Source organism: Mus caroli, chromosome 8 (assembly GCF_900094665.2).
Source record: "Mus caroli chromosome 8, CAROLI_EIJ_v1.1, whole genome shotgun sequence".
Lineage (NCBI taxonomy): Eukaryota > Metazoa > Chordata > Mammalia > Rodentia > Muridae > Mus > Mus caroli.
The window spans coordinates 42,139,241-42,157,264 of NC_034577.1; the positions used below are offsets into that span (position 1 = coordinate 42,139,241).

Below are 18,024 nucleotides of genomic sequence, written 5' to 3' on the forward strand. Positions count from 1 at the left end.
CTAATTTTCCAATCAATGATGCTAATCATTGTTGGATATTAATCAGGGAATGGACATTAGCCTTACCATAGGTGATCATTTATGATCACGGTTCCCAAGAATAAACAAAATTAAAGTTAAAGACAAAGAGAGGACTGGACAGAAACACCTTGTACTCGTTGATAAATGAAACAATTTGCCTTGAGCGAATATGGGCATCTTGGCTACCGTCAGTGGTGACAGTATTGACGGAAGGGTCTATGCAGCCGTCACATTCCTGGTCGCGTCAGACAAGGGATACAAAGCTAGAACTGAGGTCAGAACAAATCCTAGTTGGCAACTCACACTTCGGTGGCAGCAGTGACGTCTGATACAAATTTCAGTCAAATACAAACATGAGCTCTGATCTCATTCTGCAATTTAGTGATTCAATAACCTCCCGCAAACTCTTCAATCTCTTTAAGCCTCACCTACAACACAAGGGGCAACGACAGGGTTTATTTCATAAATAGCCAGCTACATACGTATTTAGGGCCCTGGAGCCTACACACTTCTTAATGTCTCCAGCCCCACTCTCATGAGAGAAAGAACACGACCTTCTTAGGTTCTCACAGGGTTTAGCCTCTAACAAGATGGGATTTAGAAGAGTATTTAATTGCGTGGTTTGCTCTGGAAGTCAAATGTAGATATAAAGGGTTTATTATCATGAATCCCATACAGTGGTCCACACCTGCAGGTCCAGGCACTCTGAGAACTGAGGCAAGAAGATTCCAGGTATGTAGCTACCCATGGCTACACCGCAACTATATCTTAACGGTAGGGTGCTTGCCTGGCATGTGCCAGGCCCTGAGCTCCTGCGTTCAAACTCCAGTGAAGCAAAGAGAAAGGACAGAGAAATAAGGAAAAGTGAATTCACACCAGTTTGTCGAAGTAAACTATTGCAACTGCCGTGAGGTTTAGCCTCTCTGCTAACAAATTTGCAGTCTCTCTTTTTCATTTTTTCTTTTGAGACAGGTTTCTCTGTGTAGCCCAGGCTGTTCTAGAACTCACTCTATAGACCAGGCTAGCCTCGAACTCAGAAATCCGCCTGCCTCTGCCTCCCAAGTGCTGGGATTAAAGGCGTGCGCCGCTACCGCCCGGCAGAAATTTGCAGTCTCAGTTAGATGATTCTCAAGACTCTTGGGTCTTAAGGTCTCCAGTTTGTATGTATTTTCCTAGGAGAACTGAGTTATATTGGGTTTTTGGTGGTGGTGGTGGTGGTGGTAGTGGTTTGTTTGTTTTTGTTTTGTTTTTTAATGAGTGGGCTGTTTTGTTTGTCAGGGCCAGAGAACAGAAATTCAGTCTCTTTTTCTATGAGGAGAGCACTCCTTGTCTCTCTGAGCAACAAGTAAAGAAAAAGAAAAGAAAAACATTCATTTTTTTTCTACCCCAGCCCTTTTGGCATATTGACTTTACTCGAAACTGTCATTCTAAAGAATATATCTTCCCCAGCAGAGGAGAGAGTGCATTCCGTAAAGTGCTTGCCACTGGGCAGGAATCCCGAGTTCAAATCTCCCCATCCACATTAAAAAGCAGAGGACAGTGGTGGCTCCTGGTACTATGGGAGCAGAAACAAGAAGCTCGCTGGAGTCACAGATCAGACAGCCAACCTTAGTAGACAAGGCCCCGTTATAGAGCTGGGTGGGGTCTGAGGGAAGACAACGAAGGTTGGTCTTCGGTATCTACATGCGTGTGCCCAAACACGTGTGCACACATATGAACACATAGATAAAGTTATCTTCTGCTCTGGTCTGATTTTTGTTGCTCTTATCATTGAGCAAAGCCAAGCTGGGGAGGGGAAACAGCTTATTTCCTTTCATGGATTACAGTGCATCATCAAGGGAAGCCAAAGCAAGAACCCAAGGCAAGAATTTGGAGGCAAGAACTAAAGTAGAAGGCACAGACCGCTGGAGGAATGGTGCTTGCTGGCTTGATCCTCTCGGCTTGGTCAACTTGCTTTCTTATACAGTGCAGGACAACCAGCCCCAGGGCGGCACTGCTCACAGTGACTTGGGCCCTTCTACATTAAAACTTAATCAAGAAAATGCCCAAGTCATTCTAGTTTGTGTCAAGTGGACAAAACCTAACCAGGCCATCTTTCACTGCCTTCCTCCATCAGAAGGTTCCAGTTTAAAGCACACATTCGAGGCTATTCAGAAGTCTGAGGCCTGAGATCTACTGGAGTCTAGCAGTTCAAGTTCTTTGGAAGACCGTGCAACCTTATCTCAAAAATCAGAAAAGCCTTTCAGGGCTAGAGGTGTAGCACAGTGTGGCTGAGATTTAGTACGTTCAAGATCACTAACTGTGTCTTTATCGATGTTAACTGTGTGACAGCTGTTTTCTTATTCAAATGCACTATTAGGACTCTCTTTTAAAAGTCCTTACCCAGCATCTACCCGAAATTCAATTACTCAAAAATATCACTTGAGTCAAAATGCAAAGAAACAGGGTATTAGTTCAAGAGGGTTTCCAAGAAGTTAAAACTAATAAAGTTAATAAGATTAGGTCTGAGAAAAAGTCCTAACTCAGAACTTCTCTGTTCCTATTTTATGCACAAATTACAATAGCACCAAAACCGAAACTTGGTTACTTGATGCGGTAATAAGAAATGAAAGGGAGATTGCAGAGGGGAAGAGTGGAACCCTCTTCTAAAACTCATTCCTGTATTTGAGTAGTTAACTTTAAATAGGTTTATATAACCATTTTAAACAGTTAATGAAAGAATTTGGGACTGTGCTCAATTCGAATGCAGGAGACCATGGGTTTTGATGTCCAACTAGATGGGTGGGGAATGTTTCAACTTCAACAACAAAGACAACAACAACGTGATACTCAGGAGAGCAAGTGAAAGTCAGAAGGCGAGAATGTTCAAATGACCATCTGACCATTCACCACCAGCAGAACTCTGAACTTTCTTACCCTATACAAAAACAATTTTCCCATCAGCAATATGGGAAATCTCACTTGGAGATGTTGTGAGAAAACCATATGGGATGTGTACAACATTTAGCCCAGTAAAGACTCAAAAATGGGTCAGAATAACAAGTGTAGGCATTGCTACCAGAGGGCCATTCAGACAGGGCATACCTAACCATCAACAGCAACCAAAGAGACTGCTAATACTTTTAACACAGACCAATAAGATAACTGATGCTCTCACAAAAGTGACTTGCAGTTGTCAATAAATCAAACTATATTTATTATACTCGTTCAACAAGCGTTGACTGACAACTGTTGTCTCAGCATCGAGGATGACGCTGGCATGCGAAAATGAGTAAGACGTGGCTGTGACCTGAAAGAACTTGTCCCCCGCTGGGGAGAGCAATGCAATCGGATGATTATGACTATGACGACTATGACTATAATAATATATAAGTGCTATTCGAAAATATGTATGGGGTGCCAGGCAAGAGCAAAAGAAGACTTTGCCCCAGGCAATCAGGAAAGGCTTCTTCAGAGAAGTTATGCTATGCAAGCAGACTCTTGGCAGACTGGTGAAATAGGAAGAGTGGGTTGCCCACAGCACAAAGGCTGCTGGCACGTGGATGGAATGAACAGAGCAGCGGAGGCTGAGGCAGGACCAGGAAGGGTCTGGCAAAGACTCAGAAGGAGATGGCGGGGGTTGGAAGTGAGACAAACGGAAGGCGAGGCAGCCATGTGGTGGACCAGAGAAACAGCCTAAGAGATGACGACTGGCTGAATGTGGGCCCTGATACGGGACAGCAGGAGTTACAGTAGTTCATAACTCAATTATGGTTTTCCTTCAATCAAACACAATGTTTTTCCTTCAATAAAAGGTTCTTAATGCAATAAACCAGAGGGTTTTTTTTTTATGAGACCTAACTCTCCTGAAGTAACTACTTGTAGTGACTTTGAGATCCTAAAATTTGAGTGTTATGTAATTCACAGCATGATATGGAGCTATCTCCAATAAAGCATGAAATAACATTACAGATATTTGATAATGGGCTGGCTCTCTCTCTCTCTCTCTCTCTCTCTCTCTCTCTCTCTCTCTCTCTCTCTCCCGTGATAAGATTTGTGTTTAGTTTGGATTAACTGTATCAAAGGAGAATTTAGGAAAATGTAAAACATAAGCCAACCTCCAGTCATAATGCTTGACAGCTCGGCCTGGGCAAACAGAAACTCTTACTTGCTACACTGGATTGCGTTAGCTGAAATTCCCAACAAGGGTAGGTCTTGTGTCGGGTTCTGTAACACTCCTCTGCCACTGGCCACTAGGTGTTCAAATGTGGAAGCAAGAATTGTGTTTTATTAGACTTGATATAAAATGCATCACCAGGAAAATATCAGCAACCCAGCTGAGAAATACAAACTCTAGATCCTACAATTTTGTTTTTATGTCTCAAGGGAAGTGGTGACTTCCAACCGCCATGGTAGCAAGAGGGTTCCTAAGACCCAAATAACCTCCAAGCAAACACACCCAGGCACTTGCTAAAACAAACATCTTTCCCACTGCTGAAATTAAACTTGGCAAGTCCCCTTAATAGCTTGAAAAACAATCTGAGAAGTAGCAGAATAGCAGCTTCTCTGCACCGAGGCTACGCATCATGAAAAGACCCTTTCAAAGCAAATACAGAACGGGCCAATCGGCCTGATCGCCTTAATTTTTATTGAAGGGATAGCTCCATATACATGCACCAGTATATTTGAAGTAAAGTTGCCAAGGGGCGAAAAAAAAACCTACCAATATTCAGGATGGAACCAAGCCTAATTTTACCATCCAACCTGATATTCGCCAACAGGGAAACACCAGCGTGGGAAATGTAAGAGAGGGGACTATGATGAACCAATCTGTGAAAATCCGTCAGCAGTGACCATCATAAAAAATGGCCAAATGGCTTTCTCTACCCCCATCAAGGTCACTTTCCTGATGTTGGGTTCAATAAGATGAGAATGCATTTACCCACTCTCCCTGCATCTGACTTCAACCTTGCCAGTCCAAATGGCCCTGTTTAACCACCCTGGCCTTTCACCGGCTCCCTGAACAAAGATAATTAAGGAGATGTTCTGCCTCCTCCTATCACAGGAACTGAAAGACAAATAAACTTTCTAAGAGCTCAGCCAGGTGTCCACTCCACGAATGTACAACTTCTAAGCAGGAGGTGAAGTGAAATAACAGGTACATAGTTATTAAAGGTTCATCATGTTAAGTGTGTTATATAAGGTGGCTCTGTTTTATTTAAAAGAAAGACATTTAAAAAGAAGCATTCAGACTGCCTTTTATGGGCCTCTAGGTGGCATGTCCCCTCCTCCTTAATATTTAGGGAAGGAATGATAATGCTTAAGAAACTTTTTTCTGTAAATTACTACAGCATGGGACTCCCCAGATCAAACTACCATTTTAATAGGACCTGACCATAAAAAAATTTCCCTGCTCATGTTAACTAGTTTTTCCCTGTTGAAATTAATTTGCTATTACTTAAGTCTCAAACACAAACTATTTCTGGGATACAAAGGAGGGGGGGGTTGTTGTTATTAAACTGACATAGCAAAGATTTAAAATAGCTATTTCAGATCTCAAAGATAGGACGTATAACCCACAGCTAGGTTTGTAACTAAAGACAATGTATAAACATCTAGTTTCAAACAACTTTTTAAAAAAGTTTTAAAACATGTAACTTCAAACCTACTAAGTGCATCTATAATCTCTATACATCCTATCTGTATTAAAGAGGAAAAAAATTTGACATGTCAAAAATCAAACTATGTATTTCAAGTTGCTGGAGACTTCAAGAAAGGCCTCAGATACAAATTAATATTATAAAAACTTTGTATTCTAAACAAAATTCCAGTAAGCCATACAAATTTTATTTATCTTATATTATCTACAGCAAGATAATTCTGCAATGCCAAATGCCAAATAACCTGATACGAGCACACTGAATGAGTTTCTAATGTAAACCATCTCTTTTGGATGAAGGAATCAGATTGTTATTTTTGGCATTGAAACATGCATGTTTCGGGATGTGTAAATGCTCCAACGGACGATCACAGCCAAAACAGCACTTATGATTGAACACTTAAAAGCTGTGTTTATATGCTTCAGACCTGTCCAGATCAACCTGATACAGTCAAAGTCTAGATAATCCCCTTAATCTAAACCATTGGGAATCCTCATGTTCCTCTCTCCTAGTTTTGGACATCCTACAGTTTTCTGTTCCTTTCTCTTTTCTCCCTGATCTGCTTTTGTGACTATCCTGGATGTGCCAAGAACCAGTTCACCAGGCAATCTTACTCGTGAGGTACTCTAATAGCTGTGGTTTGGGTCTTTAAACCATAGCTGTTGGGAAGTTCTGATCAAACTCAAGGTTCACTGAGAGGTTAAAAAAACAAACAAAACCTGTTTATTTCTTTTCTTAATTCTGTGCATCACGGTCCCCTCTTTCAGGTACCATCTTTACTGCATCCAGATGTTCAGTAAGCATAGCCCATTTCTCTACTAAGAGCTGCAAAAGGACTCATGTCTAAGCTAAGCCAGAGCACTTGCAGCTAAATCTTAATCTAAACTACATGTGTATGTAGGCATATATGTATACCTGCACACTTCCAGTGAAGTTGTGAAATGGCATATTAGTGTAAAACAAACTTTTTTAAACTGAGGAAAGGTTAATATAAAATAAATTTAAATAGAAGCTTAAAACAAATGACTAGACTGCTTTTTAGATTTACTTTTGTATAGAAGAGTAGTTTTTTTAAATAAACTTTATTAACAATTGTTTAGTTAAAGCCCAGGAAACAAAATAAATGACAAACATGAAGAGCTGGTGCTCCAATACTCAATCTCTTAATTGCTGACCAGAGCTGAAAATAGATCTCTTCTCTGAACTAATTGAATGAGTCTTGTTAAACCTTTTGAAACACGCTTTAGAAAATGCAAGAATACAGCTTAGAACAGGTTCTTTAATTTGGGTCATTTTCTGTTGCTTGCAGTGGTGACGGGTGCTTAGCAACGCTGTTCTGGTGGCCCCTTTTAAGGAAATGAATACCTGGAATACAGCATTTTAATCTATTTTATGGCATTAATTATCAAGATCACTGTATACAGAGAGTGCCTCCCTCTGCCACTTGTCTACATTATGAAAGACAGATGTCCTATGATAAATTGAAAGGATGACACACCAAATAAAAAGATGTGTAAGGACATAAAAATAAAGAAAAAAGCCAAAATAAACAAACAAACAAATAAATAAAGTTAGGTTAAGTGGTCAAAGACTTTACACTGAAATCAATGCTCAGAAATCAACAATAGAGTCCGTGTTAAAATCCCCTTTCTTTCCTTAAATCTTTGAGAAAAACTAAATTCTATTATGCCATACACTAGGCCACTGGTATCTAAGAAATGTGATGTAACACTGCCAAAACTTAACCCCCACTCCCCAATTGGGGGTGGGGGGTACAACTTTTCTAAATATTTTTAAAAATAATTTTTTTGTAAGAGAACTTTGCATGAGAAATACTTAACCAAGGACCTTTGAAATTAGATGAGATATTCACTTCAAATTTATTAAAATGTGTGCAAAAGACTCCTTTCCAGATGATGAGAAAAAAGGTTACAACATAACAGCTACCAAGTGGCTTCTAAGAAATCAAACCGCATATTATACTGGTCATGTTTTATTAATAATCAGTGTAATGGGTTAAAAAGCTAGTAATTAAATATTCAGGATATACCTGTGTTTTTCTGAACGCAATTATCTTTGTTTAAAGTGTGACTCTTTGAACTCTCTCCCTCATGATTCCATAATTCATTTTCGAGTCCATGCCCTGCAGAAGGTGAGATGCTTTATACATCTCCATCTCCCTCTATCTTCCCAGCCAGGATAGCAAGTGACTCTTTGTTTAGAACGTATCCTAACTTCAGTCCTTAACAGTCATATTTAAAAAAAAAAAAAAAAAAGCTTTTAACACCTATTCCCTAGAGATGAGACCCGAACCACACTAACAACTTGCAATCATTTTTTTTTTCTTTTTAAAATTTCAGTCTATCAGCTAGCATGCAATCAACATCTCTTTAAATTAAGGAGACTTTCCCAATGGATCTAAAATCATCATTAGGTAGTGAAAAATCACAGGATTAAAAAAAGGGGGGGGCAGGGAAGAACACAAAAATCTGTCAAGTTTTTAAACTGTAAACACATGGACCATGCTTGGGGGGTTGTGTGTTTTAAACACTACAGTTGCACTTGAATGCCTGAAAACCTGATAGAAAACGTGGGCCAGCTTGAATACCCTACTCGGAGGGAAGGTTACGAAGTTAAGCTGTATTTCTAAAATGCCTTCTCTGGATATTTTCAATCCCTTCCGAAGAACTACTTTAATAATTAGCACACAGAGGTCTCTGGATGGCTCTTTTAAAAGCAGAGAACAAAAGGTTTATTTTAAAAATGAAAACCTTGGCTTGCACCGCGCCAGACGTGAATCTGCTTTCAATTACCGAAAGTATTTCCACTTTAGTGGAAGGGGATCAAATCTGCAACCACACCATCTTAAAACACTGAATTTGATTATATTAGGCTTTCAGAGACAAAATGACTCTGTGACACAGGCACATGCATCTGTATGTATCATTTATAAGATATTGCAGAGATAGACACGCTAGCACATGAGAGGGCGGAAATGTGATTTCTCCTTCTGGGCGCTGCTGCAGATCTTTGTCTTATTAAAATACACACACAAATAGGCGAATGATTTTTTTGTTGTTGTTACTGGAACTAAGTTTCCCCAACTATGCGCAACTCTTTTTCTACAGGAGTAATCTACATCGAAGCACATCTGCAAAAGTTGAATTTCTTTAGAGACCGTGCCCCTTAAAAATCTTCTCACGACAAAAAGGGACGGAGTGTTTCACAGGCGAAAACCTGCTCTTTTAATTAGCAAGATTATTTTGTACCTTTCGCCCCCATTAAGCAATTAGTATGATGGATTTCGGTTAATGGAACCAAAAGGTTGATTCATTTACGTTCGAAGCAGATTTTTTAAACATTTCTGACATGAATTATTCAAAATCATGATCGCTAAGACTTGCTCCAAACAAATTCCATAAGATATATGGCAAAAGTCAAAAGAACACATGGAGGCTAAAAAAGAAGGCGAAAGAAAGAAAAAGACAGTTTTACCTTAAAGATTTGGACCGTACATTACTCATTTTAGAAATCCATTTAATTAAAAATACCGGGAACAAAAGACTCCATCTCCCCGTGGCTACCTGCACCACTCCGGGTGGCGAAGAGTATTCGGGAAAGTTCTGCCTTCACCTCTCCTAAATCCTTAAATCTGGCCCATCAGGGGTTAAAAAGCCACCTAATTTCGGATGCTAATGTTGCCTCTGCACCGATTTCCACCTACGCGGAGCCTCCTCCCATCCCGCCGCCACCGGGGAGGACCGACCGCGGGTCCCGCGCCGAGGGGACCGCGGAGTCGGGGGTCCCCGCGCGCCCGAGAGAGAGCTCGGAGCCGCGCGTGGAACCGCGCAAGGAACCGCCCAGGCCGCGCTCACCCACCTTGCCGCCGCGCGCCCTCGCCGTGGCCGTGCGGAGCGGAGCCCGGCGCTGCCAACTTGCCTGGGTCTGGAGCGGATCGCGTTACAGCGCCGGGCTCGGGGCTCCGGCTGCGAGCGGCAGCCAGACATGATAGGCTGAAGCTGCTCTGTTTACACCCGGCCGCCGAGGGGGCGGCGGCGACGCTTAACCCCTTCGAGCCTGGCCCCGCCGCGGCCGGCCCGCCGCTGCCGCCGCCGCCGCCGCCTGGCACTCGCCACAGTCTGCACACAAGCGCGCACGCATGCACACACGCACGCACAGACCTGCACACCCGAGCCGGAGCAGCCTGGAAACTGCTCACCAACTGATCAGGTGGCGTGCTCCGGAGACCCTGGAGGGAGCGGCAGCTGGTACACACACACACACACACACACACACACACACACACACACACACTCACTCACGCGCGCGCACACACACTCACATGCGCACACCCCGAGGCAGCACTATGCTCCCGTACAGCCCGGCAGGCTGCTGTGCATCCTGCAAACGTCCATAGTCTCCACCCGCTCGACTTTCCCGGGCTTACAAAGAATCTCCTTTCCCCGCGCGCATCCTGAATCCCGAGCCCTGCTCCTCCACCTTTCTTGCACCGCACAGGCTTCATCACACCCCCACCCCCCACCCAGGGGACCGCCACTTCTCCTCCGGTCGGCCCAACTAAGTCCCGGCAGAGGCGCGCCAGCCCGTACCTGCAGGCGGAAGGAGTCCACACGCGGCCCGGAGTCTAGCTCGCCCGGCCCGGCGTGCGCAGCGCGTGGGTGGGTGTCGCCTGGGAGCGCCGCGGGGACCCGCGCAGCCCGCGCTCGCCCTGAGCCTCGGTCACGTTGCTCCGCCACTCTTGGCCCCCGGACGGCGCAGGGGCGGCCGTGCATCCCGGTACTCACCACCAGCGCCCCCCTCCTCCCCAGATGCTGGGGACCGTCACCAGGGGCCCTGGAGCTGGAAGCTTAAGACCAAGTGGTCTGATCTCTGAATGAAGTGCAGGGTTGGCCAACCCTGATCTGCAACAGCTAATGTGTTCTAACCAGCTTTACTTTTAAATAAAACATACTTCAATATTACTGCGCTTAAATTTTTTTTATCCCCCAAACTGTCCCTTCCTCTCCTCGGGTTCCACTTTTATCATATTTTTCAATCCCTCCATTCCAACGTCCTGCCTTTTAATTTCTCTTTCTTCTAGAACATTCTACCTCCCCCTTCAGACACCACTTCCAGTACTCTGAGAATTGCTGTTCAAGGATTTTTAGATTTACCAGCGGGTTTTTTTTTTACAGTTATAAAAGATACATACATATGTATAAATTTTTCACTCATTTTAATCAATATATTGTTACCATTTTTCATTTTAACTCACTTTAGACTCACACACCCCAAAAGATGATACTGTAGGAAATAAACTATCATTTCATCCCTATATTTTTCAAGAATCCACGTACTTCCACTCCCCCCTTCTTTTGGGAAAGAACACTCACTTTCCATAGTCCCAGGATTCCACGATAACCATATCTGTCCTTTTTTGGCTTTGATACTCCTTACATGTAAGGGTCCAAGGTTAGGAATGGCTCCCTTTCCCTGCAGACATCCCCTTCTTAATCTCCATTACCTTCTCAGACATCCATCAGCATACCTAGAAATAGCAGTTGCTACTCCATATTTAAGCAAATCACTTGCCTCTTACTGTTCTTTCCTTTCATAACGAAGAAGGCCCTTCTAAAAACCACGATTCACCAAACACATCTTATTCCAGATTGTGCGGAGAGTGATCGATTTGGGACCTTTAATTGGCATTATTAAGATATCATAGAAGTTACTTTAAAATAGCAATTATTTAAAATTTAGACATTCCTTTGACAATCTAAAATTTGAAGTTATTTCAAGGTTTTGAAATTCTCTTTAGTAAAATTGGGTCAAAAAAGAGAACAATAGATATTTTTTAGGGCACACAAAAAAAATTCAAAGCTCTTAAGCAAATACCTCCCTAAATCAACTGTTTTGAAAGGATCATTTCACAGATTCTCCAATGCTTGACTCTTCTCTGGGTGGATAGCCCCAAGACATTGCAAGTACACACTATATAACCTGAAAACAGAGCATGAAGAAGCTGTTCTTAGAGTCTTAGCAAATTCTAACTCTGCAATGTTCTGCCTATTTAATTTCTCTAAGACCCAAGGACTCGTCTGTCCTTGGGAAATGTATCTCTTGGTTCTGATGACCACAGATTTGCAGATCTGGATCAGAACGGAGAACACAGGAAGATGGACGGACACTTTAATGGAAGAATGAATGGTTTGAAGAGCTTAAATAAATCACAGTTTGGGGCAAGATGAATCTTAAGAAGACCGATATTTGGCACGCTCATTTCCCCAGATAAATGCTATGCAAATTGGTCACTGATTGATAGCATTTATTAAAATTCCAATTTAAAATGCTAATTGAGCAATGCCCATTTATAAATATCAGATCCAGGTTAGGCAAATGTTTTTAATGTAGCATTATATTGGAAGTACGCTACATATGTGTCTGGTTTTTCTGAATACAAAAAGTGATTATTCCAAATGAGACAAAGACAACATCCCTTGAGAATTATCAAGGGCTGACTTTCACAGAGCCTGGATAGGGGCAGAAGAGACATAGGAAAAGATGTTTTTAAGTTGTTTTTTTTGCTGGCATACGAAGGATGGGGTCTACATACATCTCCCAAGGAAAACCATGGGATTGCGACCACACCCATCCACGTAGTCACTCACTGCCATCTTTTTTTTGGAGTCCACCAAAGGGTCCCACAGGGCACTGTGTGAACATAAGGCACACACTCAGTTCCTGTTTTCTTCTATCATCACTGGCCATATTGATGATGCTAGGATTAATTAGCATTATGGATACTGCCTTCACAACCGAAGTAGTTCTTACAGAGGATCTGCAGAATTCCCTCCAGTTGCACATGCAGAAACTATTAAATATGTTGAACTATGTGGCTATTTTATGGTGCGAATGCATAACCACATGGAATCATACTTGCAATATTAAATGAATCTTACTTATAACTGAATTCAGTTCTTTAGGCATAAAACCCTAATGACTGCACACCACAAGGAAGATTTTTAAAAATGCATGAACCAAACCAAATCAAAGCAGATTGGGTTTTTTTGTTTTTGTTTTTATTTTTAAAATGGGCCCATGAATGAGCTGTTACCTCAAACTGGTGCTGACCCTGCTTCCTATTCACAGGGCTTCTGGCCTCTCCCTACATAGGCCTACAGCCTAGAAGATTCAGAATGCAACTGAAACTAAGATATTTACATTCCCTGATAATTATTAAGCACTGAAACCAGACTGTCAGAGATGCTAACACAAAATAAATCTCAAACACAGCAATATTCATATATGACCATGGTGAAGCTAACACTAACATAGAACATCTCATGCCAAGACAGCATTATATTGAGCATTTTGGTGTGTATCTTTTTTTTTTTCTTTATTCTGTTTTCGTCCTGGATATCAAACCAAGTCACTAGCATGGTCGCAAGTGCTATGCCCTGAGCTAACTAACACCTACTACTTAAATTCCCTAAGCCCCTTTAAGTAACCAGCAGTAGTGTTCCATTTTATAGATGAGGCACTGGAAACTAAAGGGGCTAAGACTGTACCCACCTATTCACAGGGTGCCAGGCTTAGGCTATGTCTCAATGAGAGGGCTCCTGAGTCACACAGTCCTTTCAGAGACTTGGCTCAATAGTTAAACTGGTTTCAAATGTGTTGTTCACTGTCTAAGCCAAATTGATCAAGAAAGGTACATCACCTACTGGGAACCACGATGCCCCAGTTTATAAAGGTTGTAGATCAAGGATGAAGGAACAAAAGGCCAAATACCTTGATTCCTCCTGTTTTGAAAATACTTCAGGAGGGTGTACCAATATTAGTATTGTTTGCAAACTGGAAATTTTGGAGCAGAATAAAATGATCACAAAACATTCCTAAATACTTGATTTAGAAATTATCATGTGAAGGATGGCATGTGTCTGCCAATTAGAAGGTCTCTGCTAACAATTGTAATTTCACTTAAAAGCACTGTTCCTTAAAAAAAAAAAAAAGAATGTCAAAGAAACTGTTACCAAGATTCTAGTATACTGATATCAGTTGGTGTCTAGTAATTGTTCTGATATCAACTGGTACCTAACAATTACACAATCACTCTCGTCGTCACACACTCTGCATAAAATTTAGATTTTATTGAAAGTTTTGCAAAACATTTTTTTTCTGGTCAGTAGCACACATAATTTTCTAACAACCATATGGTCTCTAGTATTAGTTGATGAAAAATCTATTTAAAAATCATATTTCTGGTCCTATTTTCTAATCATGTTCAAGGTTCATATCCACAATAGATATAAGGACTTGAAAACAGCCTTGCAAGAAAGGCCAGCTCATAATTTTTCATGGGTGTCTGTAATGAATCTAAAGAAATAAAATCTAGGTAATTCTTTACCCCCAAATATTCATATTTATTTTAAAACTAAATGAAACAGCCACATGTGAAAATGACTCCTAAAATGCAAGTTTCTTTTCTTTGTTTTCAAAGCCATTGTTTTTTTTTTTTTCACCAAAAGAAAGAAAAGTCAGTCAAGTATGTGATAAAGAACTGAAGCTCTTTGCTTTGCAATCAAGCCGGTGTGTACCAAAAGAACTCATCCTTATTTCTGCCCCCATTCGGGTGACCTTGGGCAGGAGCCTGCTGGGCCCTAACCAATCTGGACAGACACGGGAAGAGGAGGAAGCAGGGACCAGGTGGATGTGATGAAGTCTGGATTCCTTGCAGGGGGCAAGCAAGCAAGCCGCTGGATCCAAGAGGCTTGGTGACCGCCTGCTTCCTTACTGGCAAACTTCCAAGCAGGAGAGAGACCAGGATGAGCAAGGAGATCATTCCAACCTGGTGGGAAGCTAGACAGGGCCGGAGGTCAGAGTTTCAAAACTAAGATGGCCAGCAAGAGTTTTCAGGGGAAGGGATGCCAGGTACTGAATATATAGCAAGAGCCAAGGGATCAAGCCAAATACCTCCCAAAGGCAACATTAAAAAGGAGTCTCCAGTTCCAAGGCGTATGGAACCTTATAACATCTGTGAACTACCGGCCTCTGGAAGTGTAGCGGGGAGGACGAGGAGAGCCGGAAGGAACACACTGTTCATCTCTAGCACATTAGTGCAGGCAGCAATACTAATTCCCAGGCCCACCCAGGGATGGCACTGTCTGTCTATCCAAGCGGAGCAGCCTACTGGGGCTCACCTAAAATTTCAGGTCTTGCAGATAGGAATACCTCCTTGTATGTATTCTCTGACAGTTCAAGTTTAATAAATACCAATGTGATAAATAAACGTTAAGTGACTCCAGTCAAGCAGCGATGCCCTCAATCTGGACTGTTTATTCTCAACTACTCCCTTTCCATGCCACAAAACACTGGACTCAGGACCACTGCAGTTCATGTCAAAAAAAAAAAAAAAAAAAACCTAGGCAGTATGCCTGTGAATTCACATAAGGCACTGTATGTATCTTTCTTTGTCTCAGAAAACTAAGAGCTACTTATTTGTGAGAAATGGTGATGGAGTGTCATCAGAGGATTTGTCTGTTATGGTACCAGACCCAGGTGCCAGTCGGTTCCTTCCTCTGTGTACTGAACACAACACGGAAATCATATAAATTTTGACATTTGCCTTTTAAATTTTATAATGTCAAAAAAATTTCCACACGACCAGTAGTATCAATCATTTCTGTATCTACTTTGGAGAACACATGTAGATAATCAACAACGTGTTGGCTTGTGGGATTTTCATGAATCGGATACATGAGATATGTTTTTAATGAGTTCTTTTGAATTGTGAACATAAAGTATGTATAGATTTCTTTTTATACATCACTTTGCTAAATGCTTGGCAAGGCTGCTTTTCACCCGGCCAATCACAGCTTGGTCATAGTGTGACATAAAGGAATTTCCTGATTGGCCAGGACCAGCTGAAGGGTCTGGCTGTGTGCCCCCATTAAGTCCAGCGAATATCTTTTTCTATCCATCTTCACACCATATTCTGCTGCCTGTCTTCTTGCCCCTAACGCCTTTCTGACCATAAGCATATCACAGAGACAGAGACTGTTGGGTAAGGGAAATGGCAACTGCATGATTCCTCTGCAGACTCCATAACAGGTACAAACTAAGTAGGCAGTAAGTAGGCATTGCTGTGTGGATGGATGGATCACTAGAAACAAATAGTGCAGACCAGAGACACACCTTGTTAATTGAAGCTGTCCAGATATTTGCATTTATTAGACTACGATGATGTAGTTGTACTTCTGAGACTGTGATGACATAGTTATTGTGTCTCTCTCCCTCTGCCCTGCCACTACAACCCCACTCACATACACCAATGAGGTGACATACATTTTGACAACAGAAGTTGTGACCTAATGGAACTTATCGCTATTGGTAGTTCAAGTCATTATTGTAAACACCATAATACAAATATTTTTGTCATAAAAATCACAAGATTACCACATTGGATATAAACATATTACATGATCTAGACTGATCTGCAGATCTCTTCCAAATATAGTCCATGAATATTGACACTGTGTCCTAATGAATTTTGTTGTTTCTCATTTGGTACTTGTACTATACCATATCCATCCGAGTAATATAACTAAGCCATATCTGTCCAAGTAGTATATAACAGTGCTTATTCACTGTTTTGAGAGTATCCCTCTAAAGCCACCACTTATAGACAATGCCTTCACTAGCATCAAGTGTCAGTGATGAACAGTTGGCCGCCATTTTCTCAATAAGGACATTTCATCTTCTTGAAGATGATTTATTCTTTAATCTTCCCTTAAAATCCGTTGTCATGATAAACTCAAAAGTTATTATTATTTTACCTCACGCATCACTTTTTAAAAAAAAATCTCTTTCATCCTTTTACAGGCTCCCTTCTAAATGTCTCTTGACTATATAAAGGGTGGAGCTAGCCAAGAACCACAAAGTCTCAGAGCCTCAGCCAGAGATGGGGGCCCGAGAAAAGAATAAAGTTTGGTGGAAGGACAAAAGGTCAAGTGAGAGAAAATCCAAGGCGAGCATCTCACCACTGTCTGTGCCAGGCAGAGGTGGGAAGGGGTGACAGAGTTCTGCAGCGGAGAGTCACAGCTCCGTCCAGGTGCGTTATCATCATGCCTGAGATCTAGAGGCAGTGCGTGAGTGAGCAGAGGAAGCCACATGCTCAGCTCGAATCTTGGAGATTCCCGAAGACGATGACGAAGAGCACCCTGTGGAAGACCACCCCATAGAAGAGGTCAGGGCTAGCGGGACAGAGGGCGACCACTAGGAAACTGAAAAGGATGAACAGCACACCATGACACGTCCAGCAGGACAGCCTTCATGATCTGGGCCTGGGCACAGTTCGGTGATACTTAACAAGAATCCACGTTGCAGATTAATATTTAGGACGATGGAAGCTCTTGGAATTGGCAGGCAGAAGCAGTCTGTGAGCTAAAGGATGATAATTTTTAGAGCAGTAATGGGGTGAGTGTCCGATTTAATGGTTGTTTGAAAGAAAATGGATGTGGAGAAACGAAGAGAGGAGACCAGTATACTAGCTAGCTTTTTTCCTTCTTCAGAGCATCTGTACTTTAATTCCACTCACACTAATTAAATGACTACTATGTGCCCAAAACACCTTAGGTATTTTTAACAGAAAAGACTTCCTTAGTTCCACAAAGAGCCAAGCTAGTTAAAACTTGGGGGAAAAAATAATGTGTCTCCATTATTTAAATGTTCTGGGCAGGGGGCGGTGGTGGGGGTCAGGGAACAACTGTGACAATTTTTTTCTTAAAGACAAATTCCTAAAGAGGGTCTGTACCAATTTGTAAAAACTAAAGTACACTTAGAGTCTTGCTAGGAGCAATTTCAGCAGGAAATTTAACAAGTGGACGAAGAAACTTCTGGGTACGGAGGGGTCCTGTTGTTTGTCTTATTCGGAGGGCTTTGAGCTTCTGAGTGTCTATAGACGTCTGGTGTCATCTTTCTCTTAGGAAAACTGGAACAGATGGAACCAGGTCCACCCGAATTATTGGATGGCAGAAATAAGGACATCTATTGATGCTAAACTAACTGACGATGGCTAGAGGCTTTGACAAACAAGGGATCATGACCACTGATGCACACCTCCCCACGGAGACTCTGACACCAGACAATCCAGACACTTTAGAGTCCATCGCTCATGGTAATTTGACTTCAAAATGCAAACCACTGTGAAACCCCCAGAACTGTTGTTATTTCTGGCCAGGACCTTTGTGAGATTTTCAACAGAAAAAAAAAAAGTTTGTGCAGTGTGATCATTCAAATGAACTCCAAAGACGAAGGTGAAGTAAGCTGGAGTATTTTAGAATTAATTTCATAATATTACCTACTA

The 18,024-nt window shown here is 41.9% G+C and overlaps 1 protein-coding gene across 10 annotated transcripts in view; it reads right to left on the reverse strand.

Annotated features, from left to right (window-relative positions):
* Nucleotides 1–18,024, reverse strand: part of Tenm3 (teneurin transmembrane protein 3) — a 1,292,348-nt gene that overhangs the window by 327,534 nt on the left and 946,790 nt on the right. Inside the window, exon 1 of one of the 10 annotated variants that reach the window (XM_029480780.1) lies at nucleotides 10,271–10,622. The exons of 8 other annotated variants lie outside the window; for them this stretch is intronic. The gene's annotated coding sequence lies outside the window, so the exon portion shown is untranslated. Of the gene's footprint in view, nucleotides 1–9,539; nucleotides 9,646–10,270; nucleotides 10,623–18,024 lie in introns of those variants that run through there. One more of the 10 variants, XM_029480779.1, reaches the window with a different exon arrangement.